Source organism: Pinus tabuliformis, chromosome X (genome assembly GCF_031772625.1).
Source record: "Pinus tabuliformis cultivar Carrire ecotype Pingquan chromosome X, CPIR1, whole genome shotgun sequence".
Classification (NCBI taxonomy): domain Eukaryota; kingdom Viridiplantae; phylum Streptophyta; class Pinopsida; order Pinales; family Pinaceae; genus Pinus; species Pinus tabuliformis.
Window position 1 is genome coordinate 1,422,734,121 of NC_142308.1, and position 26,537 is coordinate 1,422,760,657.

Genomic DNA, 26,537 nt, shown 5'->3' on the forward strand with positions numbered 1-26,537 from the left:
CTAACACTCCCTAGCATAATCTCTTATTCATTCATTTCCATGCACTTTGACCTAGTTCTCCCTTATGATTCCCTGACACTCTGAAACACCTGTTGACATGCATTGACACTATCTGCCATATGTCAGCATGCCTTTTCATTACTTGGCACGCCATGGCACTCCTTAGTTATCATTCCCTCATAGTTATAATTATTTTCTTTTAGACTTAGGAACCCATCCAATTCATGCCTCGACAAAACAAATTTACCAAGTTACATTTAATACAACTAGGCTATGCCTTGTTCCCCTAATGGACTATAAATGATCTTAGGCTTCTCATGTCCAATATTAAATCATCCCACTTAACAAGTTACCAAGTGAAGGCTTGGATCCAACAGTGCCCATAAAAAAACTAAGCAACATAGTTTACATCTTCACATGCCATAACATCCGGCAGATATAACAATCTATTGGCACTACATGGCACACATTATCATCCCCTGCATTCCTTGGCATGACTTTCCGCTCCCTAATAGACCCTACCACTCCCTAACATGCCCTGACACTCTAGCATTCCTTGGAACTGCCTAGCATATACCCTTGTCACTCCCTCCTTAACACAATTGGAACTTGTTGACACTCCCTATCACACACTCTTATCTATTCATTTCCATGCAATTTGAACTAGTTATCTCTTGTGTTCTCATGGCACTCCCTAACAGACATTGGCACACCCTAGGACTTGGCACATCTTGGCATGTCTCGCTAGCACTCTAGCATTCCTTGGAACTACCTACCATACCTTGTCACTCCCTCCTTAGAACACCTAGAATTCGCTGACAATCCCCGTCACGCACTCTTATTCATTCATTTCCATGCATTTGAAACTATTGCTCCCTTTTTTTTCCCTGACACTCCATAACTCACCCTGGCATGCATTGGCAGACCTTAACACCTAACACATCTTGTCATGTTTCCCTGTCCTCTAGAATGCCTTAGCACTACCTAGCATACCTTGTCACTCCCTCCTTAGCACACCTTGAAATCACTGACACTTCCTATCACAAAATATTAATCATTCATTTTCATGCATTATTTTCACCTAGTGCTCCCTTGTGTTTCCCTAACACTCCCTAACACTTCTTAGCACTATTTGGCACCCCTTGGCACCTAGAACATATTAACTGCATGTCACTTTGGCATGCTAGAATGACTTAGCGCTTCTTAGCATACCATGTCACTCCCCTCTTACCACACCTAGAACTCATTGACACTCCCTATCACACACTGATCTTATTCATTCATTTCCATGCATTTTGACTTAGTGCTCCCTTATGTTTCCCTAGCACTCATTAACACTCACCACACATTGGCACACCTAACTACAATGAGTTTCACTAACAGTTAATCCAAAAACGCTTCCAAAGTCTAGCTAGTTACTTTTTCTTCACTAAGATATTAGGGTTAAGTTTATTGTATAGTGTTCAGTGTGAAAATATTATTGGGTGTTTTTATCGCATATAGTAATTTGTACACAAGGATAAATGAGAAGTGTTTCCCATAATCATGCAAGTGGAACTTCAACATGTACATCAGGGTAACCACAAAATATTTATCATATTTACATAATGCAAGGTGATAGGAAAATATTTACATTATATACATGAATGTACTAAGATTAGGACCATTAGCATCATATCTACATATTTACCACAAGACAAGGGTCATCACAACCCCTTAAAAGTAGCCATAAGGCCTTCCTCTTTGGCAGCTCCTTGACCACAAAGGTTTAATTGAGAAACACATACTTCCTTTAAAGATTTGTAGGTTGAAGCAGCCACTTCAAACCCTTGAACTTAAAGATAATCAAATATTTGCAATTTGTTACAATAATAAGTCCATTATGCACAATCCTCATATTAGAGTTGGGTAGAGAGGGAGAATACTTGATTGATGCCAACCTTGTAAATGAAAAACTTTGCCTACTCATTGGTTGGACATTTCACCACTAGTTGACACCACTAACACACACCAAAAGTCCAAGATACCCATAATATGTGCCCTACACCCAAGGGCTTAGACTACACCTCCATAAAATGTACCTTCAACTTTAGATGTCCCAAAACAATAATATCCTAACCCTAGCCTATTTGTTAGATTTTTGTAACTTTCTCCTTAACTAACATTTGTTTTTAACTATTTAATCCACCTACCATATACTCTCTCTTTTTTGCACCCACCTAGTATACAAGAACACTTATGTTTTTAATACAACCAAGTTGAGAGGACATGTTTCTTTCTTACACGTAAATGTTTTCAATATAGCCAAGTTAAGAACATGTGTTTCCTTTTCAAATTCCAAAAGTATAACATGTCTATCTCTATGAACTAACAACAAAATCATTGCATAAAAAAGGTAAGCTTAAAATTAAATTAAAATTAGATTATTATTATTATTATTATGATAAATACACCAAAAATGGAAAAATTGTTTTCAAACACAACCATAAAAAAAAGTGTTAGTTTACCAAATACAACTACAAACTTATTAAGCTAGCCTAGATCCGTCTTAACCCCGATCTATCAAGTGTCGAGAGGGATCCAATCTCTCGATGTGCAAACCTCTTTTTTGGTGCTTGGAAGATCCAAGTTAAGATGGATCTAGGCTAGTTATATAATACTATATAATACTATATAATATCTATATTTGTATCTATGTGTCTCTTTCTTATTCCCTCTCTCTATCTCACCCCACAAACATACACACTCTCTCTCCATATCTATCTCTCTCTCCCTCCCTCTTCCTCTCCACCTCTCTCTCTTCCCTCTATCTCGCCTCTCTCCATCAATCTCTTGTCACTCCCTCTCTCTCTCTACCTTTCTCCCTCTATGTCTTTCTCTTTCCTTCCCTCTCTCTCCCCCTCTAATTTCATCTCTTTCTCCTCTTCCTTAGTCCTCTCTCTCCCTTTCTCTCTCACCTCCCTCTGTCCCCCCATCACAATCTCTCTCTCTCACCTCCCTCTGTGCCCCCATCACTGTCTCTCTCTCTCTCCCCCCTCCATCTTTGTGCCTCCCTCTCTCTCTCTTTCCCTTATCTCCCTATCTTTATCCCCACCTATTATCTCTCTCCCCTCCTCTCTTTTCTCCCTCTCTCTCTATCCATCTATCCCTTGTCACTCTCTCTCTCTCTCCACCTCTATCTCCATATGCCTTAGTTCTTTCCTCCCTCTCTCTCCCCCTCAAACTCCATATCTCTCTCTCCCCCTCCAACTCCGTATCTCTATCCCACACTCTATTCTTCTCTCTCTCCCCTCTCTCTCTTCCTACCTCCTTCTCTCTGTCTCCCCCCATCTCTATCTCTCTCTCTCTCTCTCTCCACCCTCCATCTTTGTCACTATCTCCCTCCCCCTCTCTTCCCTTCACTTTGCTTGCTATCATCACTTGGATCCATAGTTAAGATAGATCTATGTTGTTTCTTACTAATAGTTGTATTATATAAATTTCACATCTTTAAATACAAAAGTATTCTGATTTTTTATTTTATTAAAATCTTAATTTAATTTATATGGGAACAATTTTAGTAGTTGTGAGGATAGAGGGTTTATATATATCTCAAAACTAGTTACAACCCTTTTCCTATTAGCTTCAAATAAAAAAATGTTATAAAATTAAATTATATTAAAATATTTTTATTGTGAAATAAGTTATGGTTTTTGGGCATGTGGTATTGATAAGGCATGATATTGGCCCATGGTATTGTAACAAAGCCTATTTACAAGTTAATAATATCCATGGTAAAGTGGGGGTGAATATCGATGATTAAGAATCTTGTCATATTGTTATAAAATATTTAGATTGTGAAATAAGATATGATTTTTTGGCATGTGGTATTGATAAGCCATGGTATTAGCCCATGCTATTGTAACAAATCCTATTCACAAGTTCATAATATCAATGACAAAGTAGGGGTGAATATCTATGATTAAGAATCCTGCCATATTCTTATAAAATATTTTGATTTTGAAATAAGTTATGTTTTTTGGGCATGTGATATTGATAAGCCATGGTATTGGCCCATAGTATTGTAACAAAGTCTATTTCCATGTTAATAATATCCATGGTAAAGTGAGAATGAATATCCATGGTTAACAATATTTTCATATTGTTATAAAATATTTTGATTGTGAAATAAGTTATGTTTTTAGAGGATGTGGTATTGATAAGCCATAATATTGGCCCATGGTATTATAACAAAACCAATTTTTTACAAGTTAATAATATCCACTGTAAAGTGGGGGTGAATATCCATGGTTAAGAATCTTGTCATATTGTTATAAAATATTTTGGTTGTGAAATAAGTTATGGTTTTTGGGCTTGAGGTATTGATAAGCCATGGTATTGGCTCATGGTATTGTAACAGAACATATTCACAAGTTAATAATAAAATCAAAATGTAACAAATTGAATTTTATTATTTTTATTACTAATTGAGCCAACATTTTGATTTTGGAACTCATCCCCATACTTTCGACATTTATTATTATTATTACTATTATTATTTAACTAAGCACTTATTTAGAATTGTTTACATACTTACATTACACCTACACAACTACTCTATACTTTATAAATATTGTATTTATTGTTTTTTAGGGAGCAAAATTTTAACATTTTTTAAAAAATTCAGCCTTAATTTTGATGTAACAAAGCCCTCCTAATTCCAATATTCATTTAAATTCTCAAAAAGTAATATATTTCATTTTTCATAGGGCAGAGGGGAAACTAGTAGAAATTTTCATTTTCACACGGCAAAAGGGAAAATGAGATTGAAGATAGTTGTGAATTAAATTTTCGCTTTTCATAAGGCAGAGGGAGGGAAAACTAGTAGCATATTTTCAATTTTCACAGGCGGGAGGGAAAACGAGATTGAAGGGAGTTGTGAATTAAGGTTTTACGAGTAGCAGATTGATATCGAACCCCACCATTAGATCTCCAATCCACTAATGGCGCCCAGGTATGTTTCATTTCTAACATTGCTACATTTACACCCCACTTTTAGTCTTCTTCCACACGGGAGGAGTACACACACCTCAGATATCTAGTTCAAAACTCACTATTTTTTTCATCCTTTCTTTTAAGTTTACGAGTAGCATATTTTCACTTTTCACAGGGTAGGAGGAAAAACGAGATTGAAGAGAGTTGTGAATTAAGGTTTTACCAGTAGCAGACTAATATCGAACCCCACCATTGGATATTCAATCTATTATGGTGCGCACGTATGTTTCATTTCTAACATCACTGCATTTCCACCCCACTTTTAGTCTTCTTCCACACAAGGAGGACTGGTTCAAAATTCACTATTTTTTTCATCCTTTCTTTTATGTTTAAGAGTAGCATATTTTCACTTTTCATAGGGTGAGAGGGAAAATGAGATTGAAGAGTGTTGTGAATTAAGGTCTTACCAGTAGAAGAGTGATATCGAACCCACCATTGGATCTTAAATCCATTAATGGCACTCAGGTATGTTACATTTCTAACCTCGCTACAATTCCACCCTTCTTTTAGTCTTCTTCCACACAGGGAGGAGTACACACACCTCAAATCCCCCACCATTGTATCTTCAATCCATTAACAGTGCTCAGGTATGTTTCTCTTCTAACCTCGCTGCATTTACACCCCACCTTTAGTCTTCTTCCACACAGAGAGGAGTACACACAACTTAGATATCTGGTTCAAAATTCACTATTTTTTTCAACCTTTCTTTTAATTTTATGAGTAGCATATTTTCACTTTTCACATGGGGAGGGAAAACGAGATTGAAATTCACTATTTTTTTCATCCTTTCTTTTAAGTTTATGAGTAGCATATTTTCGCCGTTCACATGGGGAGGGAAAATGAGATTGAAGAGAGTTGTGAGTTAAGGTTTTACCTCTTCAATCCATTAATGGTGTCTGAGTATGTTTCATTTCTAACCTCACTACATTTCCACTCCACTTTTAGTCTTCTTCCACACAAGGAGAACTATTTCAAAATTCACTATTTGTTTCATCATTTCTTTTAAGTTTAAGAGTAACATATTTTCACTTTTCACAAGGCGGGAGGGAAAATGAGGGAATATAGGTAAAAAGCATATGTATTTTTCTTTCTTTTATGGTTTGTCTCTATAGAGTTGATTTTACTTGGTGTACATTGTATGAATCTCAAAATTTCTCTTTAGGAAATCCTATTCGAAGAAAAAATCTATGGGGAATCCCAATGGATGTTTCCCCACATTCATGGATGGCATTCCTGGTAAACCTATTGGCATTAACTAGTGCACCTCACCAAAGGGTTTCAAATAGGGCACTTGCCAGCACAAAACTAGCCAAACACCCAGTAACATTAATGACATTCAGTTGGGCTAACCCCTTGGGCTCAATAAATCATAATCAACTACACTATTTTCCATATTAACATATTGATCCTATTTAACATTTTATTAGAGTAACCATAACAATCCAAGATTGTTCCTATTTTTATTTTGGTTTTTAATTCCTTCTTTGGTGTGGTGACAACTTTATATGACTGTATATATGTTTATTCTTGTCAAATTATATGTTCAAAAGTAGATGCTCTCTTACATTCTACCTTGTGTGTTATGTATTGATGGAGTTTAGTTTCATTAGTTGTGACTAAAGAACCGTGTCAGGCATGTATACAAGGATTCTTGTATCACTATTTATAAATTGAACATTGTCCTCAAACAAGCAACGTAGATCTTTAATGCTACATGTTTGTATCTCAGGGAACTTCCCATCCTAATAAATGAGGTGAAATTTAAGTGTTTCCAGAATCCAAATCTCAGGTTTTGTGAATTCACTCATATATGGTCCTGGAAAAGAAGTGAAATTTAATTATTTCCAAATCTTAGGTTCTGTGAATTCACTCATATTTGGTGCTAGAATCTTTTGAGCAAATAGGAATAATTTCTTTTAGTTGCATTCAAACTTTCCAAAAATAATACTAAACTTCTCCCTGAATAAAATTCTACCTGAAATGGCTTTGGGATTGAAAATTTTAAAATATTTTTAGGGAAACAACCCTGTCATGCAGAAAGAGTCGATAGTGCGGACACAACCGACCTCCCTAGAAGCAAAAGTTTTCTAGTGACAAACAAGACAAATAAACACTACCTTTCTCTAAACATGCATCGAGAAAACAAGTAATCAGGTGATTTTAACATACCTTTAGTCCAATGCTTTGTAGTAGTCCAGCCTCACCGATCCGCATGAGCTCCTCCTTCTCTTCGAAACCTGCATTCACTAACAAGCCAAAAGATTAAATAGCACCTGATAAACTCATAAAACAATACATATCTATCATACAAACCAAGGAGTATATGAAACAAATCATGAATAACAATCTGTTGAGAAAAATGAGTTCATTTGTATTAAGAGGAAACAAAAGGAACCATTACAACCTGAGCCTTGGTGTTGTGCAAGTCCCTCCTAGGGTTCAGCAAGAGTTTTCCTTTACTTTGATCAGCTCACCTACTCTCAAATAAAGCTAGGAAAGGATGGGAATCTCTCCTCTCAAGCTTTACAAGGGAGTCCTAATTCCAGTAGCATCTACACTTAGGAATGTTCAGCTTTCAACCTCCCCTCCCTTTGGCACAATGCCTGTATTTATAGTGCTCTAGAGGAAGTTATTCAGGTCCACCATCAATGGGATAAGCCCCTCTTTGGATGGGATAGCTCCCCTCTTGATGGGATAAGTTCCTCTTTGGTAGGGATACATGAACCATCTGGAAGCGCTTCATACACGTCAAACAAGCTTCTAGAATGCTCTAGAAATGACCACAAGTAACTTTTTTGGAGTGAAACTTGCGCCTTTTGACCTTTACAGGAGTACGCACCCATTGCTTTATAGACAGAGCGTACAAGTACGTAGGTATTGTGAACTTGGGGTGCGTACACGCAGGTAAGGCTTAGAGAAACTGCGTACCCAGAGATATATAGATTTTTAATGACTTTCTCTCTTTCTTGGAGTTTGACATGGAGAGCAGAGGTATGAGGCTTGCCAAGGAGGATAGTATGACAGTTGATGGAGCCATACTAACTGCAAATAGTCATGGTGAGAAATTTTAGTGTAACAGATTGCCCCCTAAAGTGTGAAGCCTGTAGTAGATAAGGGTTTCATATCATCTAGGAAGGGTGAAGTACTTTATCATTTCAAGGATTATCTTGTGGAGAGCCCAGTCGGAACTTGCAAGTATTCAACACAAAATACATATATAATATCATATCATCGCTGAGGTAGGCATTCCCATACTTAGATTGAAAACTTTAACTAATTGACTATCTACTGCTCTGATACAGGAATGATTCTGTAGTACATCATAATCATAGACTTTTGTAGACACAGTATGGACGCAGCCATCTGTTTATAGTTAGTCTACTGTATAATGAATACAAAACTCCTCGCAGCCTGGATGGTGGAAACTAGATCCAGGGTCTTCATTTCTATTTCCCGAACAGGTACGATTCTATCCATGCGAATAAATGAGTTGATGTCGAACATGGTAGAAACCACTTGATTACCAGTCAATGATGTAAACTGTTAATAAGTGTGAGAGAGACCACCAGTGATGTCAATGGTTCTCAAAGTACCCAGTACAATCCATGAGATGTGAATGAATGAGTTGATGTCAAACATTTCACGGAATCCTTCGATCGAAAGTCAATGATGTAAATTGTCGTCAAAGGCGAGAAACCTGCCATTGATGCATGCAGACTTCAAGGTACTGACGATTCCTAGGACATCTTTCTAGATAATATGCTGATGTCAATAGAAAGCGACCCGTTGCAGGCAAGCCCACAACACAAAATTATACATCAAGTTGAAGAAATGTAGCTGTAAGGACTGACTCAGGGATGGTCAAAATGGATGATGAGTATTTTGCAGATGAATGTTTATTGCAGAGACCTCTTGAACACATAACGACATGACAGATGGCTTGGTGACATTTGACCCAAAGTTAATACCCGGCTGAAGACTTTCAATGTGGTTTGATCAACTGTGAGGCAAAGGATTTCCCAACCCAGGTGAATGAAAAAGTGTCGTGTTCAAGAGTTGTAATAAGGCTTCTTCTGAGACAAAGGATAACAAATGGGCTCATTTTTCTCTCTTTTCCCCCACCATTTCTGGCAAGTACCTCTTTATTTTTTACAAGCTTGAGGAGGATAACATATGCTTGATTATAAGCTCATCCTTCGGATGAGTCCAACTTAGTTTTGATTCGAACCCTAAGAAGGAGTGGTCCGTTCCTGTTTGTAATCGAACAGGTCCTTTACTGTGAAATTTTAACGAGTCCAGTATAGGAGAAACTCGGCGTTTTTCATTTTTAGAGAGTCTGAAAAAACTTAAGAAGACTCCAGGTTGAACTTTTTCGTAAAGTTGTGTCTCCCAAGCCCGAAAAAGTATAAAATAATACTTGAGAGAACCGCTTAGTCTTGCGACCAAGGAGTACTTTCATGATTAGTGTCTTTGACATGAAAAGTAAAAAGAGATCAAGGACATGTCGTTTTATTTCCAGTATCAAGTTTGAAACGACAAAAACCCGGCAATCTTTTCCTATTTTTACGGTCAGAAAAGAGCTATAAGGGGACCATCTTTTAATTTCGTTTTAACGAGTGTAAAAGAAACGCTTGGCAATCTTTTCATGTTTTAGGAGTCAAAAAAGGGCTTAAAAGATGACTCTGATGTTTTGGTTCGTAAAAAATGATAATTTTCCGTGAAAGTCCTTTTGTCCTGCACAAAAACGACACATTACTCATACCTGTTTAAGATAAGCAAAAATGCATTGGAAAATATCCTTCCATGGTGAAAAATAAACAAACTTAGCATTCATTTATCCAAAAAACCTATAAAAAGACCTTTTACCATGTCATTTTTACCATTTTACTGTTGAGGGAGAGAAAAGGGCTTTTGGAAAGAAACTTCCCGTGGACTTTGCGGAGAATCCGACCATCGGAATCGAGCGCCGTCTCTTTCAGGTATTTCACAACATCCTCCTCTTTGTTTTTATCCATTTGGAATTTCATTTTAAGCCCTAGTTTGATTTTTTGGGGGCTTTGGGGTTTCAAGATCCGCTTTTCGGGGTACGCAGGTGCCCCATAGGCGACCTACATACCCCGACATTTTTGTTAATGGGAAAATGGCAGGAGTACGCAACCTACCTTCAGAACAGCTGCGTACCCACACTCTGTTTTCTGAAAGCGGGGTGCGTACTCCGCGCAAAGTAAATTTAAAACCCCAAATCTCAAAACTAAACCATTAATTTTTTATTTAATGAATTCTAATGAATGTTTTTTGGTGTGTAGATTGCCCACCATGCTTGATTGGCGTGAAAGAGAACACGAAGATGTCGATTTGGCTGCAATAGATCATCAACCCTCGATTAATGCTTTGAAGGCATGCGGTCTCTACAAATACTGGGCCATACCTGGCATGAGGGCCCACGTGCGATTCTTAGAATGGCTGGTTGAAAGGTGGAACGTTCAGGATCAATGCTTTTACATCGGAGAGCACCAGCTCGAGATAGAGCCCTCAGACATATATTTTCTCACTGGTTTTCCTAATAGGGGCGAGCAACTGACTCTGTCTGGGACTAGGCCGGGTGGCCAATCCCTTGCTAGCGTCCGGCTAGAGTGGTGCAATAATCAAAACCAGGAGAAAGGGATAGAAATCAAATACATATCCCTGTCTGAACTTATGGTAATTGCCTTTACAGTTACCAGACTCTGCGGTACAGCCACTTTGCATATTGCCACCGGGTCCCAAATGCGGATGGCGATAGATTGCTACCGAGGCACCATTTTCAACTAGTGTGACGCTGTGTTGGCCAATATGAAGGGCCAACTGACTAGGGCAAAGAACGGGCAATTAAAGACCTTTGGGTATGGGCCTCTAGTTGTGAGCTTTGCCCTAGAGAGGGTTCCGATGCTGATCCCACAGCATCTCACTGTTGTAGCTGGGCCTCCTCGGGAGCCAAAGTTGATGCGATGGGTTGTGGTGATGGCCCGACATCCTGATGATGGAGCGGGAGTTGTCCGATTTCCTGCAGGTTACTTTCACTGGTTGGAGGACCAGGTCTTTGCGATTCAAGATTTTCCTTATGCCGGAGTAGATTTTCGCGGTGATCCGAACATGGTTCTTCCACAGGGAGAATAATGGGATGACAGAGGTACTTCATTTTTCACAAGTTTTTAAATCATTTACTTTTTTTTGTTTTTTATCTCGTCTCAAAACCGACAGTGACAATTTTCAAAATGCAGATGTAGGTCCACAGCGTCCAGCCAATCTCCGGCCATTCGAGAGAAGAGTACCATTTGCACCAGCACCGGCCCCACAGGATGCGGCCGCAAAGACCTTAGCCGAGTTGGAACAGGACCTAGAGCGTCTCACGGCAGACATACCAGAGACGACTATAGACGATATTCCTATCCGACTTCAGCGCTATGTGGTTGCAGTCCCAGGACCTTTCAGGAGGTTCCTGTGTAGGGTAGCGCGGGCAGTGGTCTCGTATAGAGAGCACCACCAGTGATTGGCTAGTCACTTTTTGTAGACACATGTGACATTTTTGGTTTTTTGTACTTATCATTTTTGCCGATCATAAGGTGTTTTTCAACCTATGATCGAAGACGATGTATATTTTTTGACACACTCCTATCTATATATATCATTATTACCGGCTTATTTTGTTAAACATGTATGCTGAAATGTTTTTAAATTTACATTTATGATTATCGCAAATGTCTGTCTAACATTCGAGAAGCAATTGCATCTGCTAATGTATTTAATGACCTTGGAATATGTTGATATTCAATGTAATCAAATTCACGTTCCAAGAGGCGCACTCTCAAAAATAACCTTAATAACACTGGATTTCTAATGGCATATACTCTATTAAGCTGTAATACAACAAGTTCAGAATCTAACCTCACTATCAAACTCCGAATCCCAAACGAAATAGATTCGGATAATAACTCAATCACTGCACTGTATTCTGCAATGTTGTTTGTTGTTTGACCGAGGCTCACCCCATGCATAGAAACTAACTTGTCAGAGGGCGAATAGATAACCCAAGCTGCGGAAGAGATATTCCGTGTACTACGACAAGCACCATCAACGAATCCAATGTACGTTTGGAGAGGCGTCGACATCTGCAATATCAAGAGTAAAACCGAGATAAGCCAGAATAACGACCAAAAACACACTCTCTAAGCTAAGCACACTGTCTATACTAAGAAACACACCGGCTAGAAAGAAAAAACTAACCTAACTAAATCTCCATACCCATCATTTAAGCATAATACCTCTTTAGGTAATGTCCATTTCTGGGCTTACCCAAAGAGTCCCCATCAAAATCTACCAGCTCATAGGCCCCTTTTGCTAGCTTTCGCTTGACAATGTAGGGCCCATGCCACATAGGAATGAATTTTCCAGCACCTAATTTATCGTTAGCTTGATCATATAATAGCACTAGGTCGCCTTCCGAAAAATTACGAGGGGTCACGTTGCGATCATACTGAGCTTTCATCCTTTTTGCGTGAGTCTCGATTACCAATGCAGCGTCACGTCGAGTCTCATCTAATTTAGCTAAGTATAATAGACGCTTCTCCTCTTCGGAAGTAGTTGGAAGTAATTCGACAGCCATTTGAAGTGATGGGATTTCGCATTCAATGGGCAACACTGCTTCCAAACCATAAACTAGTTGGAAAGGAGTGAACCCTGTTGATGTTTTCACTGAGGTTCGGTACGCCCAAAGCGCTGAAAATAACATGTTGTGCCAATTCGACCGATGAATACCAATGATTCGTCGGATCATGATAACTAGAACTTTGTTGGTGGACTCAACCAAACCGTTTTCTTGGGGATAATAAGGAGTAGAACTATCATGACGTAAACCAAGCTGGCCTATAAGTTCTGTCATCATAATGTTTCGAAAATGGCACCCATGATCAGTGATTATCACTTGTGGGACACCAAACCTAGCAATAATATGATTGAATACGAAAATCGCAGCTATCTTGCCGTCTGCCTCGAATGTAGGCATCGCCTCGGCCCACTTAGTAAAATAATCAACCGCAAGGATGATATACGCATGCCCCCCGGCCGAGTGAGGGTTACATGTAATAAAATCGATACCCCATTTAGCGAAAGGACCAACGGCAATTATAGGGTGGAGAGGAGCAGGTGGTGCGCGCATCTTGCGATCAAACACTTGACAGTTGTGGCATTTTCGGACCGCAATGATACAATCTTTAAACATGGACGGCCAGAAGTAGCCAGCACGCAACACCTTCTCGGCTGTGGCATACCCAGACATATGACCGCCACACGCTCCAGAATGACATTCATTCATAATCCTTTCTACCTCTTCATGAGTTAAGCAACGACGAAAAACCAAGTCCGCCCCACGACGATAAAGAGTATCTCCAATAATTTTGTACTGTTGGGACTGGGATCGAATTTTTCGGCGTTCCGACTTTGAAGCTTCGGGCCGAAAGGATTGGGTTTGGAGATAGACGATTATACCCCATACCACGGATCTAAAGTGCTGATGAGAAACAGAGATTCATCCGCAATTGGTTCCTCTGCCACAGTTTCTGTGTCAGCACGCGGGAAGTCACACATCAATTCCGCAAAAACTAAAGATTTCTTAGACTTAGACTTTTCAAATTCCAAGTCGAACTCCTGCAGGATAATGATCCATTTAGAGTACTTTCCCCCTAGCATCTGTTTAGTCAAAATGTAAATCATAGGGTTGCAATCTGAAATGACTGTAGTTTTACGGAGAAGAATGTAATGACGAAAACGCTGGACAGCCTGAACAGCTGCCAGGGCCAATTTCTCCACATGCGAATATTTTATTTCAGTGGGATTTAACGTCCTACTAAGATAATATATCACATGTTACGTTTCGAATTCATCTTCCTGTACTAAGACCATTCCAATGGTGGAATGAGCGGCGGCGAGGTACAAAAAGTAATCCTGGTTGTAGTTGGGAGGATGCAGCAACGGTGCATGGGTCAATGTGTGCTTTAGCGCATCAAAAGATTTATGAGCTATCTCATCCCAAAAGAATTGAGCATTTTGTTTCAACAACCGGGTAAAACCCTTGGTAATCTCGGTGTAGTTAGGAATGAATCGACGTAAAAAGTTTGCTTTCCCTTGCAAACTTTGGAGTTGGCGCAGACTCGAAGGAGGAGGCAATTTGATGATAGCTTCGACCTTCGAGGGATCGATGCGAATGCTGGCTTTTGAAACTACAAATCCCAGCAATCTTCCCACTTCTATGTAGAAGACACATTTGTGTGGGTTCAACTGTATACAATAATGCCTACACCTCATAAAAATTGCTCGTAAATGGACAAGGTGATCAGCTCGATGTAAGGAGTGAGCGGGCAAATCATCGAGATATGGTTGCACAATGTGCTTGATTTCATGAAATACATAAGACATCGCCCTTTGAAAAGTAGCTCCGGAATTCTTAAGCCCAAAAGGTAATTTGCAATAAGCAAATGTCCCCCATGGACAAATGAAAGCCGTTTTTGGTTGATCGGCAGGTAGAATATTGATTTGGTTGTAACCGGAAAAACCGTCCATGAAGGAAAATATTTCACTGCCGGCACAATCATCAATTATTTGATCGATATAGGGCATTGGATAGTTGTCCTTGGGACAAGCACGATTGATATCCCTATAGTCGATACATATTCTTATTGTTCCCTGCTTTTTGTTAACGGGAACAATATTCGATACCCAATCTGTTAACGGGATCGGATAAATGAAACCTGCTTTCAACAGCTTCTCAACTTCTGCTTTAATTGCAGTCGCTTTCCGAGGGTGTATCTAATGCAGACGTTGCCGAACGGGTTTAGTGTCCGGGTAAGTCTTGATCTCATGAACAACAATGGAGGGATCAATTCCTGGCATCTCCTCGTAAGACCAGGCAAACACGTCGCTGAATTCTTGAAATAGGGCCTTGTATGTTTGAATTTCGTCATCTGAACACGAGGCACCTATATGAATGTGTTCAACAATTCCGGGCTTTACTGAAATGTCAATGGGAATAGTGCGAGAAACGTTTCCCAAATTCAGCTCTGAATCAGGATGTTTCATTGGACTCTCAGCGTCTTTGACATATTCAGCTGTAAAGATTGATGAGAAATCGTTTTCAAAACGATCATCCTAAGGTAAAAACGAAGATCTATGATGGAGATCTTCCCATGGTAAATCGTCTACACACAGGACTTCACAAACTTGTTCGTCAGATGACACAACTTCGGGAAATGTTATTAACTCTGAGGTTGACGCGAAAAGGGATTCCTCACGGACCACATTCATTTGGTCGATTTGGGTTGAACTTGGGTCGGAAAAAGACTGCACGGCTTCATAGGCAATTTCATATGGACTCAAAGGCATTGCATCACCGAATGAGTCTATCTCAGATTCAGATGGGACAATCCAAGGATCATCGTAAATATTAGTGTCTGATGTAATCATATGAATGAATGCCAATGAAGGATCTGCGTTGACTGGAGGAAAAGGAAAAGTTCCTAGTAAACCAGAATCTTTAACTAATCCTACGCCAACATCCTTATAAGGGATAGTCATTTTACCGACATGCTGGATACTCTCTGAAGAGGCTCGGTCGGATGAAAAATAAGCCAGCTGGTCTATTGTCACGATCTTGCCATTATGTGGAAACTTTATGACTCTCAAGACGGATGAAACGACCACTGTCATAGCGTAAGACCAACTTCGACCCAAAAGAAGGTTGTAGTCCAGAGGGACATCAACCACCTCCACATCCAGACTAACGGTTTTTCCTTCAACCCCTATAGGCAAATGCTGTAAAATGCCAAACGAATGGAACCCACGGCCATCAAAGGCCTTAAGAATTGTCGGGGATTGGTTCAGCGAAGGAGAACCAAGCGATCTCCAACACTGAATCGACATAATGCACGTGGAAGCTCCCTCATCAATTACAGTCCGATGAATAGGCCTGTTTTTGACTATCACTGGAATCTGGAAAGCCATCTGATGAGGGAGACACAGTGTACTATTTTCTAGATCAAAGATTATCAGGTTCGAGTCATGAACATCAACAGCTCCTATAGCCGACAAAAGTAATTTTCGCTGTGCTGGGCATGATTGCAGCACTTATAAAGCCGACATTGCTGAGGGTGAAACAGCTAAATCCTCAACAATGTTGTAATTCTGGGCCGCTCTCGCATGTGGATTGAAAGCAGACCTTCGAAGTACACCCTTGGCGGGCGGTTTTATTACTAAGTCAGGGTTAGGTTTCTCAATTTGTAGTGGATCGGAACCGGGAGCTGAGGTTGATGGATTTGAATGAGAAGATTCTGCTTCTTTCGATCCATCAACAGGACTTTTACTACCATAATCTTGCGATCGAGTTGCAATCCTTACATGAGACATCATCAATATGGGTTCTTCAGTGGCACTCGAGGAAGAACCTATCATCTTACTCTCCTGCTTTGGAAATGTATCTTTCAAAACAGCAGGAGTTGAGGATCCTTTAACAATTTTCACAACCTCAGCCCGATGGGGGCAATCTCTCGTAAAATGATCCTCTTCACAAATTAGACAAGGATATCGAGGTTTGCATTTTTCGTCATTGGTTTCCGACTTTTCTATTTTCTCCTTTGGAGTCTTCTCTGCTTTATTCTTCTTCTTACCCTTCTTCTTCCCACCATTTTTTGATTTAGCCGTAGATGACTCTACAGCGTGAATGTCAGCGGAAATTTCAGGAGAAGGCTCTCCTGTCGGGGAATCTGGTAAGGTTATAATGGGCGAAGAATTCTTTGAAGATTTCTTCTTGCTTTTAGTATTTACCGAACCAATCATGCCATCAGCAGTATGAGATCCCGAAGGAGCAGCAACGATTTGATTTGACTTTCGAAGATCTGGGATCTTTTCATGTAACGTACCTGACTGAGTGTAAACTAAGTCAAGGTACTGCGCTTGAGCAATTACATGCTCCTCAGTAACTACTCCGGCCTTAGCTACGTCTTTAGTAATCTTCGGTAATAATGATTTAACAAACCATTCAGCTAAGATTTGGTCCGGGATAAAAACTTTCACTAATCGCCGTCGACGCCTCCATTCATGTATATGATCAGAAATATAAGTGGACGTCGACTATTTTAATCAAGTTAGTAGCTCCGTGCCATTATCATATCTGACCGGCAACTGAAAATGAGTTAGGAACGAGGTAGCTAACTGACTAAAATTGTAAAAAGAGGCCTATGGTAACTCAATGTACCACTTGGCCACGAGACCAATGAGCGTACGCTGGAAAAGACGTAAGCGGATCGAATCATCCAAGATGGAATTTGAAGCACACCAGAGATGGTAAGTCATCACATGATTGGATGGATCCTCTCCAGACTTACCTTTGAACTTGGGTATATCACTGGGCAACTTATTTGGTATTGGCGGCCAAAACGGAAGATAATTTATTGGATCGTTCGTTAGGCACGACAAGTCTGGTAAATCCAAAGTTGCGATAAACGGTAATTTCCGATTAGGATCCCTAAAACTCTGGGTCACAAGACCAGTCCCAGGAGGAGGATATCCAAGATAACTTGGAATAGGAATCGCATTCGGGATATTATATCCTCCTGGAAAACCAGGATTAACCGGACCGTACTGGGGTTGCTGAGGTTGTTGATAAGTGTACCCAGGATACGGTTGATACTAGTAAACCGGCTGTTGGATAGCAGGCCCGTATTGATACTGCCCCTGGTATGGTTGATAAGTGAATTGTGGTTGACTAGTGACAACCGTACTTAAACCAGGTTGTCCTGCAGGCATCTGAACCATAGTTTGAATCATAGATCCAGACGATGGTAAAGATGTCTGAGGAGTAGTTGCAGAGACAGTAGAAACCGGAGCTGTCGATACTCCAGAAGTAAGTGTGGTGGAAGGAGCAGATGTTGCGGTAGTTGCACTAGCCGTTTGAGATGGAGTACTAGGTGCAATTGGCGGCTGAGTAACTACCGAAGGCACAAAAGTTTGAACATTAGACTGGACTGGTTGCTAGGATGGACCAGCGACTAAGGGTTGTCCAGCTTGAGATGACAACTGTACGCTTGGCTGCAATACCTGCTGAACTTGTGATGGATCCCACACTATGTTCATTCCGGGGTATTGACCCATGACAGGTTGAGGATATTGAGATCCATAACCGGATTGAGGATAGGATTGATAACTGAAAGGCACAGTTCCCATACCTTGAACATATGATTGACCTTGAGGTGGTTGATAACCTTGACTCAAGTATTGACCTTGAGGTTGATAACCTTGAGGTAAATACTGATACTGGTTTGACCTTAACCTTGAGGTTGATACCCTTGAGGTAAATACTGATACTGAGGTTGACCCTGGGGTACATATTGAGGCTGGGGTTGACCTTGAGGAATGTATTGTACTATGGGTACATACTGTCCTTGAGGTTGCCCCCCAGACGCAATTTGTGTACCTTGAGGTTGCCCCCCAGGCGTTAATTGAGGCTGCCCCCCAGGCGGTAATTGACCACCTTGAGGTTGAGAACCGGGAACTGAACCTGACATCATGTAAATGTCTCCTACACCCAACGGTTTATTACCATTGTTTCCAACTAATAACCCATGTTCAATGGGTTGAGGAGATGCTCCCGCAAAAGTACCAGAAAGTGACTGATACCCAGAGGGAACAGAAGGACCGCCATACAAGAAAGATTCAGGAGATTGAGTGAACACGGACAACTGACCAGACATATTTACAGGAGTATAAATACCTCCAGGTGGAAAAGGAGTATGAGGTGGATAAAAACTTATCCCTGAGTTGTCTAAATAATTGGTCAACGAAAGGTACCAAGTAGTACTTCTAGGAGGATTGTAAAAGGTAGATTCACGCTCCCTTAGATCAATAGTAGGTTGATCTTCATGGATAGATACGCCAAATTCTTCCTCTGGAGCAAGTCCTTCAATAGCTATCAAACCAGCAGGAAGATTTTCGGTGATGACTCTTTCTACCCTTGGTGAATCAGGTGCACTAGAAGTTGGAGTAACAGGTTCAGATATTTCAGGTTCTTCGCCTATATCACTAGTAGATGAAAAACTACCAGCAAGCTCGGAAACTGCAACAGCTTCAGGATTATAACCTGTTTCTAGACCTTGGTAATCTGGATGGACTACCAACGACGATTCTCCTTCTTCAGGTGAACCTACTTTACTACCACTAGGAGTTACAAGGACCTTCAAACCTTCGTAATGACTCGGGACCTCTTCAGGAGGTTTGCCCCGAAATCTTCGGGACTTCCTCAATAAATCGGCCACGGTAACAATCTCAGGAGACTTGCCCCGAAGTCGACGGGACTGTCTCGGTAATTCAGCCACGGTTAAAAACTTTTAACTACTGCACACGCAAACAAAGTAAAATCTCAAAGCAAACCACCTAAAGTCTCTAAAGAACCAAACAAATTTGAATCACACGCCTAAAGAATCTAGGGCGTCAAACCATACACAAATAGTAGCCTTCCGGACCGAAAACACTAGTTGGAGATGAAACCCAACATCGCCGAATTCGGTACAGGAGTGGTGGGCGGAACAGTTACCCCGACAACCTGCTTAACGAATAGACCGGCACAAGTTCCTCCACTTTAACTGTCTCGACTGAAGTGAACCCCCCGGAAAATCCAAGTGAGTCTAGCCGACGTCTGCTCCAGCTATAGTGGGATCTTCCCTCCACCGTCACCTCGGTAGAATCCTAAAGATAATGGTCACTAAGGTTACCAACAACAACAAATGCACCTGGGGGAACAGTCTACGCTCCGACAGCACGCAAGGGTAGAGTATCAAGCTCAATCCCCTTGCCGGCTCCTTGACAATAATCCAAGGTTTACCGACAAGTGACCCCTGGCTCCTTGACAATGGTTAATCCGAGGTTTACCGTTTGTAATACGTGCGTGTCTGGCGTCGTTCCCAATGAGGGAGGATTGATCCCCTCACTGGTTCGGACACGAGCTCGTGCTTCTCCTTTAAGAGGAGATTTCCCAGAGTACAAATGAAACAGTTGGATTTATCCTACCACAAGATCAGCTACTTGTTTGGTTTTGCTGTCTTGGAGAGTTAATTACTCTCCTACTCCAAGACACTAGCCTGATCTATATTGGTGTATCAAAGCCCTAGTAAATAAAAGTTACTAAGTTGATTTTACTTTAAGCGTTAATTTTTATGGCTTTTCTTTAAGACAAAAGGTAGTGGAGATGAAACTGATGGTGTGTAGACTCGACCGAAATCCACTAAAAAGATGCACTTAGGATGATTTATACTAATTTTTCCTTTTTCAATGAATTCCTTAGCTAAGAGAGTTGGAGAATGCAAACTTGATATAAAGACAACTTTCTTGGCAATGAAAATCAAAGAAACAAACTCTTTATCTTTTCAAAACACACGACACATGACCACTAATCACTTCACGAAAATTCCTTTTTCTTTCAAAGACTCAAATGCTACCAAAGCAAAGTTTCCTTCAAAAGATGTTTTTGTATTTTTTCCTAATTAATAAAGCATGTAAAACTTATTTTAACAAAAATCAAAGTTAAAAAAGCTATGGCAATCAAATCAACTCAAAAGCAAATCTAAGAGAAAAGCACCTAAAAGTAAATCTAACGAGTCAAAAGCTTACTAAAGATGATTCCTGGATGTTTTACTCAGTCAAAATGTAACTAAGGACTAGTTAGTGCAGAACCAAAAACCAGTCAAAAACAAAAATCAAAATCTTTTGTTCTTTTTCTCAAGAATAAAATTCAAAGTTCAAACAACAAACGTTTTCGAGATTCGCAAAGAGAAGACGCAAAGGTAGGTCTCTCACAAGGGTGAATTCTATGACAGGCCCGACTCCTAAGAGGACTGAACAAAACCAAGGAGATCCAAAGTTTGACAACCTCTAACGCCAAAGTCACTACAGGACCAGTTAAAAATCAAACCCTAAGGCCAAACCTCTATGAATTTCACTAAAACTCTCGACACTGACGAAACAAGCTTAGGTGAAGATTTATGCCAGAAAAGCAGTGGATCTGGGCAGAAAAAAAAAACAAATTAAAAACAAAATCTAAAAGGCAAAAAGAAGAAAAATGAAATTTTCTTAATTTTGACAGGGTATGCAGGCGACCTGTTTGCACAGGTGCGGGTACACTCTGTGCACAAAGCTACAGTGCATACAGGTACGCACTGTGCTCAACTCAGAGGCTGCGTACTTCTAGCAAAACAAAGAAAAACTAAAATCTAGTTTAACTCTAAGCTAGCCCACCCAAATACACAGTCAGACAGCCAAAAACCAGAAAACAAACGACTTTTCTCAGATCAAAGTTTGATACAAAGGAAAAAACATTCACATCAATGGATTCCCCAGTGGAGTCGCCATTTTGTCATGTGGAAAGAGTCGATAGTGCGGACACAACCGACCTCCCTAGAAGCAAAAGCTTTCTAGTGACAAACAAGACAAATAAACACTACCTTTCTCTAAACATGCATCGAGAAAACAAGTAATCAGGTGATTTTAACATACCTTTAGTCCAACACTTTATAGTAGTCTAGCCTCACCGATCCAGATGAGCTCCTCCTTCTCTTCGAAACCTGCATTCACTAACAAGCCAAAAGATTAAATAGCACCTGATAAACTCATAAAACAATACATATCTATCATACAAACCAAGGAGTATATGAAACAAATCATGAATAACAATCTCTTGAGAAAAATGAGTTCATTTGTATTAAGAGGAAACAAAAGGAACCATTACAACCTGAGCCTTGGTGTTGTGCAAGTCCCTCCTACGGTCCAGCAAGAGCTTTCCTTTACTTTGATCAGCTCACCTACTCTCAAATAAAGCTAGGAAAGGATGGGAATCTCTCCTCTCAAGCTTTACAAGGGAGTCCTAATTCCAGTAACATCTACCCTTAGCAATGTTTAGCTTTCAACCTCCCCTCCCTTTGGCCCAATGCCTGTGTTTATAGTGCTCTAGAGGAAGTTATTCAGGTTCACCATCAATGGGATAAGCCCCTCTTTGGATGGGATAGCTCCCCTCTTGATGGGATAAGTTCCTCTTTGGTAGGGATACATGAACCATCTGGAGGCGCTTCATACACGTCAAAAAAGCTTCTAGAATGCTCTAGAAATGACCACAAGTAACTTTTTTGGAGTGAAACTTGCGCCTTTTGACCTTTACAGTAGTACGCACCCATTGCTTTATAGACAGAGCGTACAAGTACGCAGGTATTGTGAACTAGGGGTGCGTACACGCAGGTAAGGCTAAGAGAAACTGCGTACCCAGAGATATATAGATTTTTAATGACTTTCTCTCTTTCTTGGAGTTTGACATGGGGAGCAGAGGTATGAGGCTTGCCAAGGAGGATAGTATGACAATTGATGGAGCCATACTAACTGCAAATAGTCATGGTGAGAAATTTTAGTGTAACAAACCCAAAATAATTTTTCCAGATTATAGTTTTATAACACTAGGTTATAAAACAGTCTTCTATTTCTGCTGCAAATGTCTGATAGAGTCTTCCCAGAAACTAATCAGAAAATTAGGTAGATGCACTGGACAGACTAAATAATTTTTAATGAGTAATCACTTAACGTAAATGATGTATTAGGTTGCATAAATATATAACTTAGAAGAATGAAATGAAGAAGAAATCTCAACAAGATTGACATATTCTTAATTGAGTTGAAGAGGCCACGAATAACTTTGACTAGAGGGTATTGAAAATGGCATAATTTTGTTCTAGTTGGATAGATTTAGAACTAAAAATTAGCAGTTTTCTTGTTGGCATAACTTGGGAAGATTTTTGTATCTCAAGTCTCAACCTTATTGAATAATATGATTCATGCCTTACGATTTATGCCTTACAATGTTGAGATATGCTATGATACCACTTGCTAGTAACCTAAACACTTCGGATGAAAATTTAGTTGTGAATTTTACTGACAAAAGATATAAGTGAAAATATAGATTAATTGTCCCTTGTGTAGAATTTCCTTGAAATTATGCTACTGCTTGAGTGAATAAATCTGAAACTAATTGTTGCCTGAACACAAAAAATATCTCTGCCAATTTGTAGTGGAATAGAACAGAAATAAAACACAGTCACAGTATAGCAAGAAAAACAAAATTTTCTTGGGAACCCAAATGGGAAAACCCTATGCCAGTTGTAGAAATTTAAAATACTATCCATATTAGACTTTGAGACACCTTCTTCAAGACTAGGTTCATCGATGCTTATTGCTTTCCATATTCATTTTCATAAGCATTAGGGTTGCTTTCTGTCAAATTATAGTAGCTAGAAAGTGTCTCTTTGATTTCAGAAAGAAGATTAGGATCAACTTCATCCAAGAATCCCCTAGAAGGCTCATCAGTAACAAGAATAAAGATATTTTTTTATTTTATTTCATCACATGCGTCCATCATAATCACTTATTTGTCTTCATTTCTTTCACAGTAATTTTCAATGTTAGATGCAAAAGGTAATTTCATATGATATAATCCTTAGGTAACCAACCTCAGACATATTGTTGGTTAATTTATGTTGTTTGAAGTTTATAGAGTTTGAGTTTTATCATGAAACTACTAGAAGTGTACTAGAATGGGTGAGTTGATTATCTTGATAACAATGTTATGGTTTGATCTAGTCCTTGAAAGGAACTTATAGTTGATGGTCAAAATTTCACATTCCTTTCATTTTTTTATCTTCACATATAACAAATATCTTTATGTTAGAGCCTCCAGCTAGATATATACAGTAACTGCCACTCAGAAGTTGGATGCCATCATTTTGGAGCTTGAGCTTACTCAACTTACCTTTGTTTGAGTTGAAAATGTCATTAGATCTCATTATATCGTCTATTGCAGAGAATGAATCCAATTTACATTTGTTTTGGTTAAAAATGTAATTACGTCTTGCTATATCATCTTTTGTAGAGAATGAATCCAATTTCTCATAGTCCATTTGCTTGAGGTATAACAAAGCTACTTTAATTCATTAAACTTACATTTCATATTTTTTTTGTTGATTGTGATTCTACAAGCCACATCTGCATTGGAAAAGGGGCATATTTAATGAAGTGTGGAAGGAAAGGGAAGCTTCGGTTATGTCCTTTCAAACATTCTAAGGTAGTAATATTGTTTTCAAAAAATTCTCCATAGAATGTTGTTCCTAATGTTTTCTTTCAATAATGGATTATATATGTGACCTCCCCTCTCTTACATACAACCAGAGTCTAGACATACATGGTTTTTTGGGATATGTGGACAATGGACAGATTTACGCTAACCATTTATCTAGAAATTTATGTTGTAGAAGATCAAGAATTTACAATTGAATATTTCCTTGCCACTAAATTAGAGTTGAAGAGTCGGACTCCTATTTTTCAGGTACATACCTCACTTTTAAATCAATTTATTACTAACTCTGAATAGACCTTCCATGGGAGGGTAAAGAGTGATCACTACCATTGCTTAATATTTCTGCAAACTAAGTAAAGATTCCAAATGTGTATAACTTAGTGGCTCCTTGGAGAATCCCAAGAGGGGCGTTATTGTAGCAACAATAAATTCATTTATTTTGAGTTCTTCATTAGTGCATTGATAGTATATTGTTTATTCCATACAATACCTCAATAGTGTATGATCAAATTATAGTTAAGCCTGTCATAATATTTTGACTTAGCCTCTTTTAGAGGGAAACTAGAGTGCGTGTCAAGCTTGCAGATCACAATTGTGTCATGCAAAGTTTACCTGAGCCAAGTTTTGTGGATCCAAGCAGCAAGATACCCGTTGTAATTCAAGAGGCAACAATACTACAAAGTGGGAAATAGGTTTCATAGTTAACCTGGATTTCACATTATGGTTTGGCTCGGTTTGTTGGCAAGATGCTAGATACCCCAACTTCCTTTTTATCACTGAGTTCAAGATTGAATCCTTCGAAATATTCCTCGCTCAATTTTCATTAAGTGATGAATTTTCTCAGAAGTGTTGCGCACCTGTAAACTTTACTAGAGTTGTTCTTGAGTCTTCGGAGGTGGTTAGCTTTTCAAAGAACACACATACAAGAAGAGGAGATATAATATGCCCACTAATTTTAAGTTATCTACCTAGGAATAGGGTGTTCCCATTCATAGCCCTGACGACTCGCTCTACTTCTTTCTAGTGAACAACTTTGGGACTTGCCATGAATCGTGAGACAATTCCAACCTGATAAATATAAATTTCTTATTTAAATCTATACCCGATATATTAGAATTTGCACAAGGAGAACTCCATTCTTGTTTCGAAAGAACCTGCAATCGACTTGTACCATGCTATTGAATATTTTATGTATTTATTAACATCCTTGGTTTGTGACATAAAGATGCAACAACCTGCCTTGCATTTTCTATACTAACACTCCTAAAAAATAATAAAGTATGCCCAGATATATCATTTCAAATGATTTATGTAGCTCACATTTTGGTTTTTCAATTATCGAAGTTGTTCCCTATATTGATGAGAACTTCTACAACAAATACCACAGTGACAATATATGTTATAGTTTTATATGTGTTTCTTTGAAGGTGTTTCTCCTTCAGTAGAGCAGCAACACACTGTAGTTTCCATTTAGGGGAGAAGTGTACCCAGTAGCAACCTTGGCCTGTGTGCAGATGGGTTGAATGAAAATTAGACTCTATCTATAGTTTTGAAGGTGTTTCTCCTTCAACAATACTTCATCTTAGTATATATTTTCAGTCTGCACCTTTAGTAGATGCATGCAGCCTTGGGATACATGTTGTAGATTATAGTTTTCCTATGAGGTTGTAGCAGCGATGAAAGAAGTGCATCGATTTTAGGCATATTTAGTATGCCTTTATAGTTTGACTTAGATGCTCACTTTTCTTAATTTAGGTGTTTTTCTTAGTTTTGTTTTATGCATAGATGTATCTTTAATAAAAGTGCACAGTAGAGAAGGGTTCTATATTTTGAGTAGGGGACACACTTCTAGGTAGGAGGTACTCTATTCTACGAGGATTTTTCCATGCAGATTAGGTGCTTTATCGGAGAATCCCAAGAGGCGCTATCGTAGTAATAAGAAATTCATTTATTTTGAGTTCTTCATTAGTGCATTGTTAGTATATTGTTTATTCCATGCAATACCTCAATATTGTATACAACCATATTCAGTATGCTTTTATAGTTTGACTTATATGCTTACTTTCTTAATTTAGGTGTTTTTCTTAGTTTTGTTTTATGCACAGATTTATCTTTAAGAAAAGTGCACAGTAGTGAAGGGTTCTATATTTTGAGTAGGGGACACACTTCTAGGTAGGAGGTACTCTATTCTAGGAAGCTTTTGCCATGTAGGTTAGGTGCTTCATCCGAGAATCCCAAGATGGGCTATTGTAGCAATAAGAAATTCATTTATTTTGAGTTCTTCATTAGTGCATTGATAGTGTACTACTTATTCCAT